This window comes from Neomonachus schauinslandi, chromosome 9, assembly GCF_002201575.2.
Source record: "Neomonachus schauinslandi chromosome 9, ASM220157v2, whole genome shotgun sequence".
In the NCBI taxonomy this organism is placed as follows: Eukaryota; Metazoa; Chordata; class Mammalia; order Carnivora; family Phocidae; genus Neomonachus; species Neomonachus schauinslandi.
Window position 1 is genome coordinate 60593748 of NC_058411.1, and position 15642 is coordinate 60609389.

Consider the following 15642-nt stretch of genomic DNA (forward strand, 5'->3'; position numbering starts at 1 on the left):
CTAGATTGCTGGCGTTGTTCCTAATCTATACCCACCCACTTTCCTTCCTACTACAGGGGAAAATGGGTTGCAGCCGCTGCGGCAGTAACCGTTAATCTTAGGTACAGAAGGGAGGGGGTTCTGGTAGCCACTGGAAAGAGCAGAATTTTCTGGCCAGGCAAGATCCTTTTGGCCAGCAACCCCGACAGTTTGTCTTAGAGGTGGAACAGGAAATAGAGGAGTAGTGGAGTAATCATGAAGTTAAGTTGCCTTGATTGATACTGAAGAACAGAAAGGACAGGGCGTATAGCAGGCTGTTGTTGAATAAACTAATGGGAGTAATTCCAAGAGAACTGGGTAGCTCAGGGAGAACAGCAGGTGGCCTTTCAAATCGTAAAATTGTGCCTATTTTGACTTTTCCCGCAGGCACACTCCTATTTAACCAATATAAAATGCAAAACATGACGTTAGGCTAGTGTCGTCCGCCCCCTCCCCCCCCCATAGTTTGTGCACTAGGAAGGCCAGTTATTGCCAAGGTTTCTGGCACTTTAGTGCCTGCTGTAAGTAATACTAAAGTAGGGATTCTTACCTCCTTAATGTATTTTCTCCTAAACTCACTTGCATTTAAAGGAAAAAATTGTATAAGAACCTCTTAAGGAGTTTAAGGAAGCTCCAATTCTCAAGAATGTTTTTTAAAAATAAACTATTTTATTAACCTGAAAAAAATCCAAAACTGAAACCTGATTTAGAAAATACTAAATGCAGGGGCGCCTCGGTGGCTCAGTCGTTAAGCGTCTGCCTTCTGCTCAGGTCATGATCCCAGGGTCCTGGCATCAGCCCCGCATCGGGCTCCGCGCATCGGGCTCCCTGCTCAGCGGGAAGCCTGCTTCTCCCTCTCCCACTCCCCCTGCTTGTGTTCCCTCTCTCGCTGTGTCTCTCTCCGTCAAATAAATGAAATGCTTTAAAAAACAACAACAACAACAACAACTAAATGCAAACAGCGTCTCTGGCACACGGTACTTTCCAGCTCTGGCTAATTTCCAAGTGTACTGATAAAAGTTGTCCCTTGCTTCTGGTTCAGGTCTCTACCCTCAGGACCAACCTCTCCTGATCTTTTCAGTGCTTTTCTTCCCCTCACACTCTGAGCAACCTTAGTGTACCGTAATTCCCAAACTGCCTGAATAGTCATAGAGAGTTATCTGTAAGGCTGCTAAGGAGGGTGAACTCATTTAGTCCCACAGCCCCTCTATATAGATGTCTCCCAAATCTAGGTCTCTAGCTGGACCCTTCTCTGGAGGGAAGTCTCTCTCTCTTTTTAAGATTTATTTGTTTATATTAGAGAGAGAGAGAGAGAGAATGTGGGGGGAGGGGCAGGGGGAGACAGGAATCCCAAGCAGACTCCCTGCTGAGGGCAGAGCGGGACTCGGGGCTCCGTCCCAGGACGCCGGAAACCCCAGGGATCATGACCTAAGCCAAAATCAAAAGTTGGATGCTCAACCGACTGAGCCACCCAGGCACCCCATGGAGCACAGTCTTACCTAATTGCCTGTGGGATGTTTTTTACATTGAGACACATGGTACCTTAAAATCCAGTGTGTTAAAACAGAGCTCATCATCTCATCTCTTCTCCCACCAAGCCAGTTCCTGCCCCATGCACCACACTTTACAAGTCCTCAGAGCCAAAACCTTGATGCAGTCTTCAATTCCCCAAAACTTCTTACTCTGTCCCTATATAATCCTGATCATTTTTTATTCTGCTTTTTTTCTGTTCTGTAATTCGTAATTTTGTTCACTATTTATTGTGCCCCCCACCCCCCACTAAGCTCCATGAGGGCAAAAGTCTTTGTGTTGTTCACAGTATAGCTCAGGCAACTTGAACAATGCTGAGCATAAATATTAGTCGAATGAATGAATCCCTTACAGGATAAGGGTTAGAAGTGCATCCTTTTCTATTTAAACCTGAATTTAAATGCCATCTGTGACAGTTGCTAGATATGTGACCTTATGCAAACTCCCTAAGTCTGGATTCCCTTATCTATTAAATTTGGATAAGATTCACCTTATGGAGGCTGCTGTGAGGATTAAATAAGAGAAGGCAAGTGGAGTACTAACAAAGTAACAAAGTACTAACTAGCGCATAACAAGTGCTCATGAGGGGCACCTGGGTGGCTCAGTCATTAAGCATCTGCCTTCAGCTCAGGTCCTGATCCCAGGGTCCCGGGATCCAGCCCCACATCGGGCTCCCTGCTCAGCAGGAGGCCTACTTCTCCCTCTCCCACTCCCCCTGCTTGTGTTCCCTCTCTTGCTGTCTCTGTCAAATAAATAAAATCTTAAAAAAAAAAAAAAGATTGTGAAAGTTCTTTATAAGGAAAGTCACCATTTCAGAGCACTTAGTCATTTGTCATTAAAAAAAGTGCTCATCAAACAGTTGCCCTTATTGTTGCTTTCCTCTCTGTTCAGTTACCAAATCCTGTTGACTATTCCTATGGGATAGGATAGATCTGCTTTTCATTCCCACTGCTACTGTCTGAATTTAGACCCTTTTCCCAGTTTGTCTGATCTGGCACATAGTCTCTTCTTGTTGATCCACACTCTTTGAAATCATTTTTTTCTGGAGCAAGATCTCAATTGGGTTGCTTCTCTGCCTAGATTTCTTTACGCTACTGAATAAAATAGTCTTTTGCTTAGAGTTCAGAGTTTTCTACAAATTGACCTGTACCTGTGTTTTCAGCCTTCTGTTTCTACTTCATCCGCCTATTTCTATCTATTATGTTAGAATTTGAGATGTTTCCACCGAGGCAAGTGAATTCCTCTGGGAAATCTTTCAGAAAGCCAAAACCCTTGCTGATTCCACTGCTGAGGGAAATCCCCTGGAAGCCGACTGAATATGTGCCACTGGGTACCAAGCAGCAGCTAACCTACTCACCCAGGTGGACTTCCCCCCCACAGGGTGGGGAAGCTTTCGCCAAAGTCGTCAATGCCCTTGCAGCTTTAATACAGGCCTATGGGGGCAGACTTGCTGTGTCTGTGTGGAAAGTTTGATCTTCCTCTCTGTGGGGCCACCAAGTTAGACTTTTTGAAATGACTTTCTGGTTTTTTGAAAAATTTTAGAGATGACTTGACATCTTGTGAGTCTTGGAAAATCTCCTGGGGGGCCTCCATTTGGCAAGGCCCACATTCTCCCCTGGGGGTGGAGGTAGGTGGAAGGCTGGGGTTACCCACAAGGCAAAGGTAAAAAGTGGCAGCGTGGATTCCCAGTGACCGGCTGTAGACATGCTGAATCACATGGTGTTTAAAGGCAAGATAAGAATTTTGCCCTGAGCTTAAGTTGCTCTGCTGGCAGTTCAGTGAGCCAGGTAATATAAAAATGAAGCTTATCTCTGTTTCCATGCGATATTGGCAGATGCTGAAACACAATGCCCTGTGAGTTAGCCATAAGCACTGGTAATAGGGTACTTTAGGAGAGTCAGGATTTCTTGATGTTAAGGGACCCCAAAGATCAACAGCAGCCAGGACAGAGGTAACAATGTAGCAGCTTGGGTGAACAGTAGGAGGGAGGCAGACCTCTCCCCAGCTCTCTGGCCACACTTACCAATCAGGTGCTCCTCGGGGGACTGAGGGCAAGAACCTGTAATTGTAGCTTTACCTATTTGTATCTTCCTCACAGCAATCTCAGTCTTGCAGCTCTTCCTGCACCACACTAGCTACGGTTGGCTGCCCGAGAGTTGTCATTCTGGCTGAGTCTCCGAGCAGGAGAAAAATGATTTCTCTATACTTCAGTTCTATAACCTATGGGCGAAAGAGGACAAATGAAGCACCAAATGTGGGGTGGAGTGTGCTTCTGTGACTTACGTGAGGCCCTTGTGAAAGCCCTTCAAATCCTTTACCTGACCAGATTCCAGTAAAGCAACACTCCGCTGCCCCCTTGTCCATAACATCTAGTGTGGTTCTCATCCTCCAATAGCAACGGTGGGGACAAGATGATGTCTATCAACAGAGCAGTCACACAACTGTCATTTCCTTTCTGCTCCAGCCTTTCCTTACCAGTCAATATCATTCTGTGCCTGGATTCTCTTAGTCATCACCAATATTGAGAATGCTGTCCTTTGATTTGAAAGGGAATTAACCTGCATCAGCCTAACCCAAAGGACATTTTTTTTTTAAGATTTTATTTATTTATTTTGACAGAGAGAGACACAGCGAGAGAGGGAACACAAGCAGGCGGAGTGGGAGAGGGAGAGGGAGAAGCAGGCTTTCCGCGGAGCAGGGAGCCCGATGCAGGGGCTGCATCCCAGGACCCTGGAATCATGACCTGAGCTGAAGGCAGACACTTAACAACTGAGCCACCCAGGCGCCCCCCAAAGGACATTTAACTAAAACTACCCAGGAACCCTCTCCCCTCCTATAGAGCAAAATCTTTTTTGTTTTTTTTTTAGAGCCAAAACCCTTAGTTTTCAGTTCACCCTTGATTTTTAGCTGTAACAACTTCAGTAGTATCCTCTTACAACTTTTGATGTTTCTCTCGTTTTCCCAAACTCCCCTTAAATGAACACCAAATGCTCGACTGATCTCTTGTTTCTGGAAGCCAAAGATCTTGAGAAAAACTGATCATTCTCACAGGTCTCCCCAGATACTGGAAGCAGCAATGGAAGACCCCAGCTGGCTTGGACTTAACCGTTGGTGGTTTTTAACATACAACTTCCCCTTAGACATGATAACACAGGAAGCCCTTCATAGCTTGAGAGAACAGCAAACGTTCCAGTGAAAAATCAGAAGGGGAAGGGAGGGGCCAGAGTCTCGAACATGGTCAGGCTCTGCTCTGAGTGTCAGAAGCACTGAATTATAATCTGAGCCTTGCCACAGACTACCTGATGACCATGAACCTCGGTTTCTCCTCTCAAACAGGTAAGCATGCTGTACCCACCTTAAAGGCATAGAGAAAAAAAAAAATTAACCACTGCAGTGAAAATAAGCCACCTAATAGACTTGAACTCAGCTTAGAGCTCTCTTTGTGAAGGGGGGGGCACTGGTGAATAAGGACTGGACTGTTGGCTATTGCTTTGATCTCTCCCTAGTACAGAAGGAAACCAAGTACCGCACCAACCTGCACTGACTCTGCTATTGTTCAGAAGTGAAAGTCTATTTTCTTAGCTTGGAAAGCAGCCAGTTCTTACCCACCCTATCCCATACACATGCAGCTTCACCCACGGCTGTGGACGGGGATGGGAACTGTAAGCATCAATCAGTTCATTGATAAGATTTTCATGCCCATCCTCTTGGGGTCTTTATGAATGTTATTTAACTTTATTCACTCTGCTCACCACCCTCACCCTTACCCTCATTCCAGCCCCCTGGTCAGGTGGGGAAAGGGAGGTACAGAAGTTGGCCAGGTACCAAGAGAGTGAGTTAAGAACAGAGAGGAAATAAGACTCAACAGCCTTCCCTTTAGCCTAAAGACACTTCCTCTTCCTTGAGGTTTCCTAATTGACTTCCTCTAATTCCTATTTTCTTACCACAAAATTAAGTCATCTCTGACTTAAGAGAGCCAGGCTCTCGTTGGGGTAATGGGGGAGAGAACAAATGAGTGAGATTTCTGATCATTCTAAACAATATCTTCAGTCATTAATTTAGGAACTAGTTCTTAAGAAGCTAATTATTGGCGGGACAGCAAGACAGTGCTCCAATCTTATTTTCTCCTTGCTTTGAAATGACATGAGGAACCTCAGCTGAGGTCCCCAGACTTCACCCAGAGTGCATTTCGTCCACAGTGGTGAAACAAAGGAAACTTTCAAAAATCAACCAGAAAACAGATCTAAAACATTTTCAAGACAGAAAATTCTGGAATGATGTCTTACAGGTGTAGAGCAAATTTCATTCCAGTTATCACAGTGCCATATACATAGCAGATGCCTAATAAATATTGAATTCATTTAAGACATTGGGGGTTTAAATGGTAATGATTACAGAGGGTGGCCTTGAGAAATTATTATTTCCTAAAGATCAGCCAAAGCGTCACACACCAGAGACTATATTCTTGAGTTAGCCAGTTCACACACAAATTACCATGGAGCAAGAGGGGAATTCACTCAAAAGAGAAGTGGGAACTGGAGGTGAAAATCAGGAAGACATTTTCAGACGACTTCCCCAAAGTCATTCAACAAACATGTATTTAGCCCCTTCTATGGGTAAGAAACTGGGGGGGCTGCTCTGGGAGACACACAGATGAACCAGATGGGGGCCACACCAGAGTTCAGCGGGGAAGATGAAACATGAATGAAAGCAACACTACCATGAGGCAGTTCATGATACATAAGGTCAAGTCCAACAGAGCACTGTAAACGGGAAATCACGTTGGGCCATAGGGAATGTAAGCTGCCTGCTGGAAGAAGTGTATCTGAGCTCAGCTTAGGAGGACAAGAACTCTGACAAGTGTGTTAATGGTTAGGAGCAGTGGGAGTGGCACCACGATGCAACATGGAGTTGCATGAAAACAGAAGCAGCAGAAGAAAAAAGAGCCTGTGTTTAGGACATGGCAATGGCCTAGCTTGACTAGGACTCACAAATGTTCTAGATTAGGATACAAATGCAGGGAGGAGGCCTTGATGGCCTAAGCTAAGGAACTTAGAGGCTCTGGTTAGAAGGCAATGGGGAGACATCGAATGGTTTTGAGTTAGGGAAGCAGCATGATTAGAATTGTGCTCTGGGACTATAAACGTGGTGGCAGTGTTTATGATCAACTATACATGGGGATATCAATCAGAAGGCTATTGCTAATAGTCCAAGTGAAAGTTTCTGAAGTCCTGAACTGGGGTAGCAGGCATGAGAACGGAAGGGAAAGAATATTTGCAAGAGAGTTTTCAATTTCTCTCCACCCACTGTGAAAAGTAATATACTCTTCAAAGCACTGCTATTTGTAATAGGCAAAAACTGGTAGCTTTTTAAATGCCCATCAACAGCACAATCAATAATTTGTGGTGCATTCACACTACAAAAAAAATTTTTTTTAAAGATTTTATTTATATGATGGAGAGAGACACAGTGAGAGAGGGAACACAAGCAGGGGGAGTGGGAGAGGGAGAAGCAGGCTTCCCGCTGAGCAGGGAGCCCGATGCGGGGCTGATGCCAGGACCCTGGGATCATGACCTGAGCAGAAGGCAGACGCTTAACGACTGAGCCACCCAGGTGCCCCACACTACAAAATATTGTAGAATAACAAAAATGAATGAAATACAATTACATGCAACACTATGGATGGACCTCACCTATGACTGAAAGGAAGAAGCCAGCCACAGAAGAGCACATCCTGAATGATTCCATTTATATAAAGTACAAAATCATGCAAAATGAATCTATACTGTTAGAGGATTAGATAGTGGTTAATTTTGTGGGGGCAAGGCAAGAAATGATGGAAGCAGGCATCTGGGTTCTAGTAACAGGCATGATGAACAGACTGATAAAACTACAATGTGATTATTCTTCTCCCACTCTTTCTTGCCTCTACTTGAAAACTGGCAGGTCCCATTACTTCTCTGTTCCTTAGATAATATGCAGTGCTATGGTCACTTTAAATAACAAATGCAGTCTCAATCCAGAAAGTTCCAGAACAATAAAAATTCCAAACAGCTCTGCATCATTTCTAATCTGCCAGTTTAAGTTGGTTTCAGATTAAAGCCTCCAGTGGAAAGAGGTTGGGAGCATGGTTGGCCTTTCCTCCCTAATCACTCCTGGCTCAAAATTGTCCCTAGCCAAGGTGGAGGATGGGCAGTGGAGGGCTAGGATGGGGAGGGTAGGTCAGAATGGGTGGCTTAATACTTTCTAGGCCTAGCAGATGTTTAAAGCTGGTGTTTCTGGTGAGCCTGGCAGATGGTTAAAGCTGATGCTCTTCTCTTGGCCACTCTTCTAGGCCCTTCAGTGGTTCTCTGATATTTTGGCGGCCACTTGCAGCTCCTTCTTCAAACCCCTGGGCAGCCAGAAGTTCCCCTCCAGCCCCAGACAACCCTCTCCCCCTCCCACATCTGGCCCCCATCAGAACTTTCAAGGCAGAGCTCTCTCTGGTTCCCTTTCCGATGCCCCTTGTCAGCCCTTCTGTCATCTTCTATATTTGCAGGTAGACTCAGGCCCCATCCACAGAAGCTTCAGTGTTCTCAGACACCAGCACTCTGGGTCACTCATACTGCAGGAGGATCTCCAAGTCCTCCTACTGAGGCATCTTTCTTCGGGTCCTGGGATCAGAGGACACTCAAGGAACTCAGACTGGCAATGGCTCACTCCAAAGAAACTTCTTTATCTTTTTCCTTCCTCAGACTCTTTTACAGCTTTGGCCTGCCTAAGGGGCCAGAGGTTGTAAGGCAGATTCTCCTTTATTCTTTCTTTTTTTTTTTTTTAAGATTTTATTTATTTGCAAGAGAGAGAATGAGAGACAGAGAGCATGAGAGGGAGGATGGTCAGAGGGAGAAGCAGACTCCCCGCTGAGCAGGGAGCCCAATGTGGGACTCGATCCCGGGACTCCAGGATCATGACCTGAGCCGAAGGCAGTCGCTTAACCAACTGAGCCACCCAGGCACCCTCTCCTTTATTCTTTTTGTAAACTGCCTGTGGGGTATGTGCCTCACACTCACCTGGGCATCTTAGTATCTACTATATTTGTGCCTCAGTGGAATATGGCACATACATTGTAACACTTTCAGACTATGCGGACAAAAGAAGAAAGTAAAAATCATCCACAATTCTAACACCCAGAGATACCTATTAACATTTTAGAATCAAAAAAATGTTATTTCGGGGCGCCTGGGTGGCTCAGATGGTTAAGCGTCTGCCTTCGGCTCAGGTCATGATCCCAGGGTCCTGGGATCGAGCCCCGCATCGAGCTCCCTGCTTGGCGGGGAGCCTGCTTCTCCCTCTCCCTCTACTGTTCCCCCTGCTTGTGCTCTCTCACTCTATCAAATAAATAAATAAAATCTTTAAAAAAAATGTTATTTCTTTTTTTTTTAAAGATTTAATTTATTTATTTATTTGAGAGAGAGAATGAGAGAGAGAGAGCAGGAGAGGGGGGAGGGTCAGAGGGAGAAGCAGACTCCCCGCTGAGCAGGGAGCCCGATGCGGGACTCGATCCTGGGACTCCAGGATCATGACCTGAGCCGAAGGCAGTCGCTTAACCAACTGAGCCACCCAGGTGCCCCCCAAAAATGTTATTTCTTTAAGATACTTTTCTCCAGGTGTCTCCTTCCTTCCTTCCTTCCTCCCTCCCTCCCTTCCTTTCTTCCTTCCTCCCTATTTAAAAAATGGGATCATATTAGACATACCATTTTGTAGATGCTTTTTGATTTAACCCATGCCAACACACGAAGAATCATTTTAATCACTGTAACATTTAAAATTATATCTACTTTTTCATTCCCTTGTTTTGAGCATTTAGCTATTTACAATGCTATTATTATTATTATCAATAACACTATTATGGATATCTTCATGTACAAAGCTTTTTTAAAAAAGAACTTTTTCTTTTGGAAACGTAGTCAAGAGTTGACAAGCCCACAACAGATATTTTAAAGGTAGACATCAACACAGTTTGCTAATTGAATAAGTATCAAGTAAGGGGGAAGGAACAAGAAAAAAGTAAAAAAGTAAGGCAGGAAGTTGCTCTGTTGGGGTGAAGATGAGTGGTTTACAAAGTGCTTGAGTTTGAGGGTCTGTAGGCCACCCAGGTAGAAATGCCTAACTGGGAAGAAACCAGGGGTAGAGATGGCACCTTCCTTTAAGACACTTGTCTATTAAACTAACCCCAGCAAGGCATGGTTTTGTCGGGCTACAAGCCTAATGGTGTTTGCAGTTAGATGGGAAAAGACCCAGTGTAAAGGGATTGACTGAAGAGAACAAGGTCTCAAGTCTCCAAGAAGGGACAGAATGGGGGCAAATAGAAAAAGTAACCTAGAAAAGAAAAGAGAGAAAGTGTCAGGATAGGAAAGTTATTGGAAAGGGCAAAAATTGCTGAAGAGGCTCAGAACAGATGGCTTGTAGATCCTGGTTAAGCCATCTGCTTACAGTGAGAATGGTGAGGTGATGACTCAGGACTTAGACTCAAAAGTGTTGTTGTATTATTATTTTAAAGTAAGCTTGAGCTCATTTGCCACTACTCAAAATACTATTCAAAATATGGTCTGCAGCATTGCATCACTAGGTACACCAGACCCAAATCAGAATCTGCATTTTAAACAAGATCCCAGATGACCTATGCCCATTAAAGTTTGAGAAGTGCTGCTGTAGCCCATCTTCCCCACTTAACAGAAAAGGAAATGGAAGTTCCAGGAGATAAGCTATTTTTCAAGTCAACTTTGCAAAGGTTGAGAGAGCTCCTTCAGGAAATTAATGGGAATTCAATGATGATGAAAACAAGAATCTTTAAATAGGAGTGAAGTTCCAGCTATATAATTTCACGACTTTTTTAGCAATACTGGTGTGTAGGAATGAAGAGGAATGGTTTGGGGCTATCCAAATATGAGGTATAGAAGGCACTGCAGGAGATGAAAGGGGTAAAAGAATCTGCAGTGTTATTGGCTTTTTCCGTCTGGGCTGCCGACACGCCATCCAGACTGAGGAAGACCCTGAAACTTCGGGGCCACGTGAGCCACAGCCACGGCCGCATTGGCAAGCACCGGAAGCACCCATGAGGCCGGGGTAATGCTGGTGGCATGCATCACCACAGGATCAACTTTGACAAATACCACCCAGGTTACTTTGGAAAAGTTGGTATGAGACATTACCACCTAAAGAGGAACCAGAGCTTCTGTCCAACTGTCAACCTTGATAAATTGTGGACCTTGGTCAGTGAGCAGACACTGGTAAATGCCGCCAAAAACAAGACTGGAGCTGCTCGTATCATTGATGTGGTGAGATCGGGCTACTAAAAGTTTTGGGAAAGGGAAAACTCCCAAAACAGCCTGTCATCGTGAAGACCAAATTCTTCAGTAGAAGAGCAAAGGAGATTAACACAGTCGGGGGCGCCTGCGTTCTAGTAGCTCGAAGCCACGTTGGGGGGTGGGGGTGGGGTGGTATTCATTAAATGCTAACAAGTGCTTTTCAAAAAAAACCAAAAAACCAAAAACAACAACAACAAAAAAACCAAAAGTGGGATGGGGAAGAAGGAAAGCAAACCCAAATGGGGATTGACAATTGAGGCCTTTAAAGTAAGGAAGGGATGGGCCTCAGGACACACCAATGAGCTGGTTGTTGGGATGAAGGAGTAGGGCGAGTAAAGAGTTGTGGTCAAAATGACGAACTTGAGAGTTGGAAATTCTGAAGCTGGAACACTTTTAAGTAATTTAAAAGGTCCAGGTTGGCCATCTCACAGGGGGCCAAAATGACCCAAATTTAAGAGATTAAGAAACGAGACCACGGGGCGCCTGGGTGGCTCAGTTGTTAAGCATCTGCCTTCGGCTCAGGTCATGATCCCAGAGTCCTGGGATCGAGCCCCACATAGGGTTCCCTGCTGGGCGGGAAGCCTGCTTCTCCCTCTCCCATTCCCCCTGCTTGTGTTCCCTCTCTTGCTGTGTCTCTCTCCGTCAAATAAATAAATAAAATCTTAAAAAAAAAAAAAAAGAAGAAACGAGACCAAAATACGGGTGGTGTTGGAATCTCTGGGGATAACGGCAGTGGGTGGGAATAAAAAATCTACTGACACTTATAAAGCACAAACTGTTCGACACTGATTTCCTCACATAAACTTCCCTTGGTGTGTCAATGAACAAAAAGAGCCATGTGATTTGCCTTAAAAGATAAAAAGCTCTTTATCTGTGTAAAGCAGCAATCCTTCCTGAGCCTCTCTTCAAAAACTTGGTCTGACTAGAGTTTATTTCTTTAGTAGTTGGGCATTAGAGGGCCTAACTTGGAAAAGATTCATTTCTTCAAAGATTTAACCACGCCTGCCAGAACAAGACTAAATGCCAAAGGACATGACCCTTCATTTGAACCAGTAGATATTATCAGACTGACAGCTTCCTGGAACACAAATTTCCTTCTGAAGACAAGGAAGGCTTAAGGAGTTTATGAGTACACAGCCCTGCAAGTAGTATTTTATGGTATATACAACAATGCCCCGGCTCAACTTGGCTGCCTCGCTTTAGGAATATACATTATTATGATTAGAGTACATGAAGAAGAAGTGGTAGAAATACAAAGAAGTTTTCATTTTCTCTCAGGTGAAAAAAAAGTTATAAGAGTTTATAGAGAATGATCCTTTAAAAAATTATATATATGTAACAGGCATATAAATATATGTATAAAAACTTAATAGCAAGTCTACACGCTCAGCTTTGGGGCGGAGGATAGAAAAAAAAATGCGGCTTTGGATTCTAAATGCGGCTTTGGATTTGGATTCTAGAATCTTTTGGATTCTAAGGTCACTGAAAAGAGGAAGAAACTATAAGAATAATTTTTTTAAGATTTTATTTATTCATTTGAGACAGAGAGATACAGAGAGAGAGCACGAGCAGGGGAGAGGCAGAGGGCGAGAGAGAAGCAGGCTCCCCGCCGAGCCAGGAGCCAGACACGGGGCTTGATCCCAGGACCCTGGGATCACGACCTGAGCCGAAGGCAGATGCTTAACAATCTGAGCCACCCAGGTGCCCCAAGAATAATTTATTTTTAAAGATTTAGTAATAGGGGCGCCTGGCTGGCTCAGTTGGTAGAGCATGCATCTTGATCTCAGGGTTAAAAAAAAAAAAAAAGACTTAGTATATACAGTACATCTTAAGCAACAAGTCTGGGCAGGGGACTTACCTTTGGGAAGACCTGCCATAACCACTTCCAAAGGAACCTATTTCCTGGAGGTGTGGAGGCCCATTCTCTTCTCCCAGGCTGGGTCACCACTGTGCCTGAGACAGCCAAATGAACAGCAGAATTGTCAGGGAATTCCACTGGCACCTGTTAGGACACTGACATTCTCTGTTCTAATGTAGTCATAGAAAGCAAGAGAAATCTGTTTTAATAATCGATTTTAAGTATTTTGACGTGAACTCAACCTGATAGCAAGTAATGTTCTAGTCCAGCTGAGAGTGACAGGGCAATCTGACTTGGTTTCTTCAAAAATGAATTTATGTCTCTACCATATTAGAAATCAAAGTCCCTAGCAGTGATTTCTCAAGTATTTGCTTTTTGGGGCGGATTTTAACAAACACCAAAGAGAAGACAGGGGTAATTATTTTTATTTATTTTTTTAAAAGATTTTATTTATTTATTTGACAGAGAGAAACACAGCGAGAAAGGCAACACAAGCAGGGGGAGTGGGAGAGGGAGAAGCAGGCTTCCCTCAGAGCAGGGAGCCTGATGTGGGGCCCGATCCCAGGACCCCGGGATCATGACCTGAGCTGAAGGCAGACGCTTAACCCATGGAGCCACCCAGGCGCCCCAGGGGTAATTATTTTAATGCGGTTGAAATTTATGTCACATTTCTTGTCAGAAACTACCAAAAACCCTTCATATGACACTGCAATTTACAACAAATTATGGTTACCTTAATAACTTAATCCATTTGGTAAGAATGTACTGAGAGTACTCTAGTAGCAACACAAACTATTTTTAGCTGCCATCAGTGACTAGATAATTGTCTTCCTGTTTATTTCAATTCCCAGTTGAACGCAAGTGGTGTATGTGGGGTCTCTGGAAGCACCCGTCAGATTGAATATTGCCAACAAAGAACAAACCTCGGGAGAAAGTGCTTGAGGGAATTTTGAAACACCATGAAATAGACATGATAAGAGAAATTAAAGATTATTTCTCAAGATTTATTGCATTTACTCATTGGTATTCTCTTGTTTTTTCATCTCACTGTTTTCTATGGCTTTCTCTAAGTAGATCTCTAAATGGAAGTCTCTTTGCTTATAGAGTATACATTCAAGCAGACTTCTTGTCATTGGCTGGGAAAAACCAGGGAAAAGCTGGTCTCCTTGCCTTTCTTTCCCCACCCAGGTGCCTTTTACTCACCTCTTTGTTCCCCTCCTGTAGGACTGCTGGGCTATTTCGATGCTTCATTCCCCACTACTGCTCACCCTCTCATTTAATTCTCACCAAGGGTTGTCAGATGTAGCAAATAAAAATACAGGGTGCCTTGTTAAGTGTGAATTTCAGATAGACAATATTTTTAGTATAAGTCTGTCCCTGCAATACTTGAGACATATTTACACTAAAAAAATGTTATTTATCTGAAATTCAAATTTAACTCATAGTCCTGTACTTTACCTGGGAACCCTGCTCTCAACCCTGTGGATTACAGGTGGCTCTAACAGCTGCCTGGTCCCTCTTACTGAGAGCTCTATCTGCTTAAGTCCCAGCCTAGATGAATACCCAAATCTAAATATCACCATTTCATCGCAGTGGTGTATGTTCCTCATTCCCTCAGGGGCACCCTTAGATGTCTTTCACTCTAGGAATTCCAAATTACTGAAGGACAGCTGAAATACCAGATCTGACTCCATTTAGCTTTGCCCTCAATTAATATTAATTTTTAGCCAATGAATGTAAGACTCACCATGATGGACCAGAATTCAGGTGCCCATATAACACAATCTTCCTTTCCATTCCTGCTTTACAATGAAACTATTAGGAAAAAAAGAAATCTAACGTGAACATACACGATGCATTTTATGGTGCATTAGGACAATTTTTTAAAAAGTGACAAACCTGTTATAGAACCAAAGAGCAAGTCATTCTATTGAAGTGCAAACTTGAAGACAAAAATTAATTTAACATGACGAACGAGGCACTAGAGGTGAGGTAGTGCCGATGTAGTCCTGAGTGAATCGTTAACTCAGGCTTCCCCTTTGAGATCTTCTCACTCTGGGGTCCAGAGAACAGCAACAAGGAAAAGAGAGTATAAATTCAGGAGCATGTCAGAGGCAAGCACAAAACCCTTCAGAAGTATTTTTCAGTGGTAAGAATCAATGCCCTCTCAAAGCCTTCATTTGTTCGTAGCTGACTTAAAAGATACTGTCAATCCAGGGCACAACTTTCTTTTTTTTTGTTTTCTTCAGAGCACAGCTTTTAAAAGAATTCCTCTTCCCATTGTCTCGGACCTTGCTTGACAAGTAGCTTTTTCTTTTCCACTCAGGTTATCAGAACACAAAAGGCAGCCTAAGTGTTGGGTACCAGCTGCCTTCCTTCCTTCACATCTCTGCATTCGCGAGGGTCCTGTGTCAATGTGATTTACCCTAAACAGTCCTAGAATTCCCCTACTCCTGGACAAAGAACAGATGCACCTCAATTCCTGTCAAGCAGAAATTAGGATTTTTAAAAATTTTATTCTTTAGTTATCTCTACACCTAATGTGGGGCTTGAATTCACCACCCTGAGATCAAGAGTCACATCTTCTTCCAACTGAGCCAGCCAGGAGCCCGAGGGTTGGTTGGTTGGTTTGTCTGATTTAAGATTTATTTATTTGAGAGAGAGCACAAGTGAGAGGGGCAGGGGAAGAGGGAGAGAGAATCTCAAGCAAACCCCTCGCTGAGTGTGGAGCCCTACGCAGGGCTCCATCTCAGGATTTCAGGATCATGACCTGAGCTGAAACCAAGTCAGAGGCTTAACCAACTGTGCCACCCAGGCGCCCCCTAGGGTTTTATTTTTGAATAGTATTAAAGAGTTCAAAAGTAAGGTAATTTCCCTACCCAATTTTCT

At 43.9% G+C, this 15642-nt stretch overlaps 1 pseudogene; it reads left to right on the plus strand.

Moving 5' to 3' along the window:
- Window positions 1-10499: 10499 nt before the first annotated feature.
- Window positions 10500-11038, plus strand: LOC110585477 (annotated as a pseudogene).
- Window positions 11039-15642: the final 4604 nt, after the last annotated feature.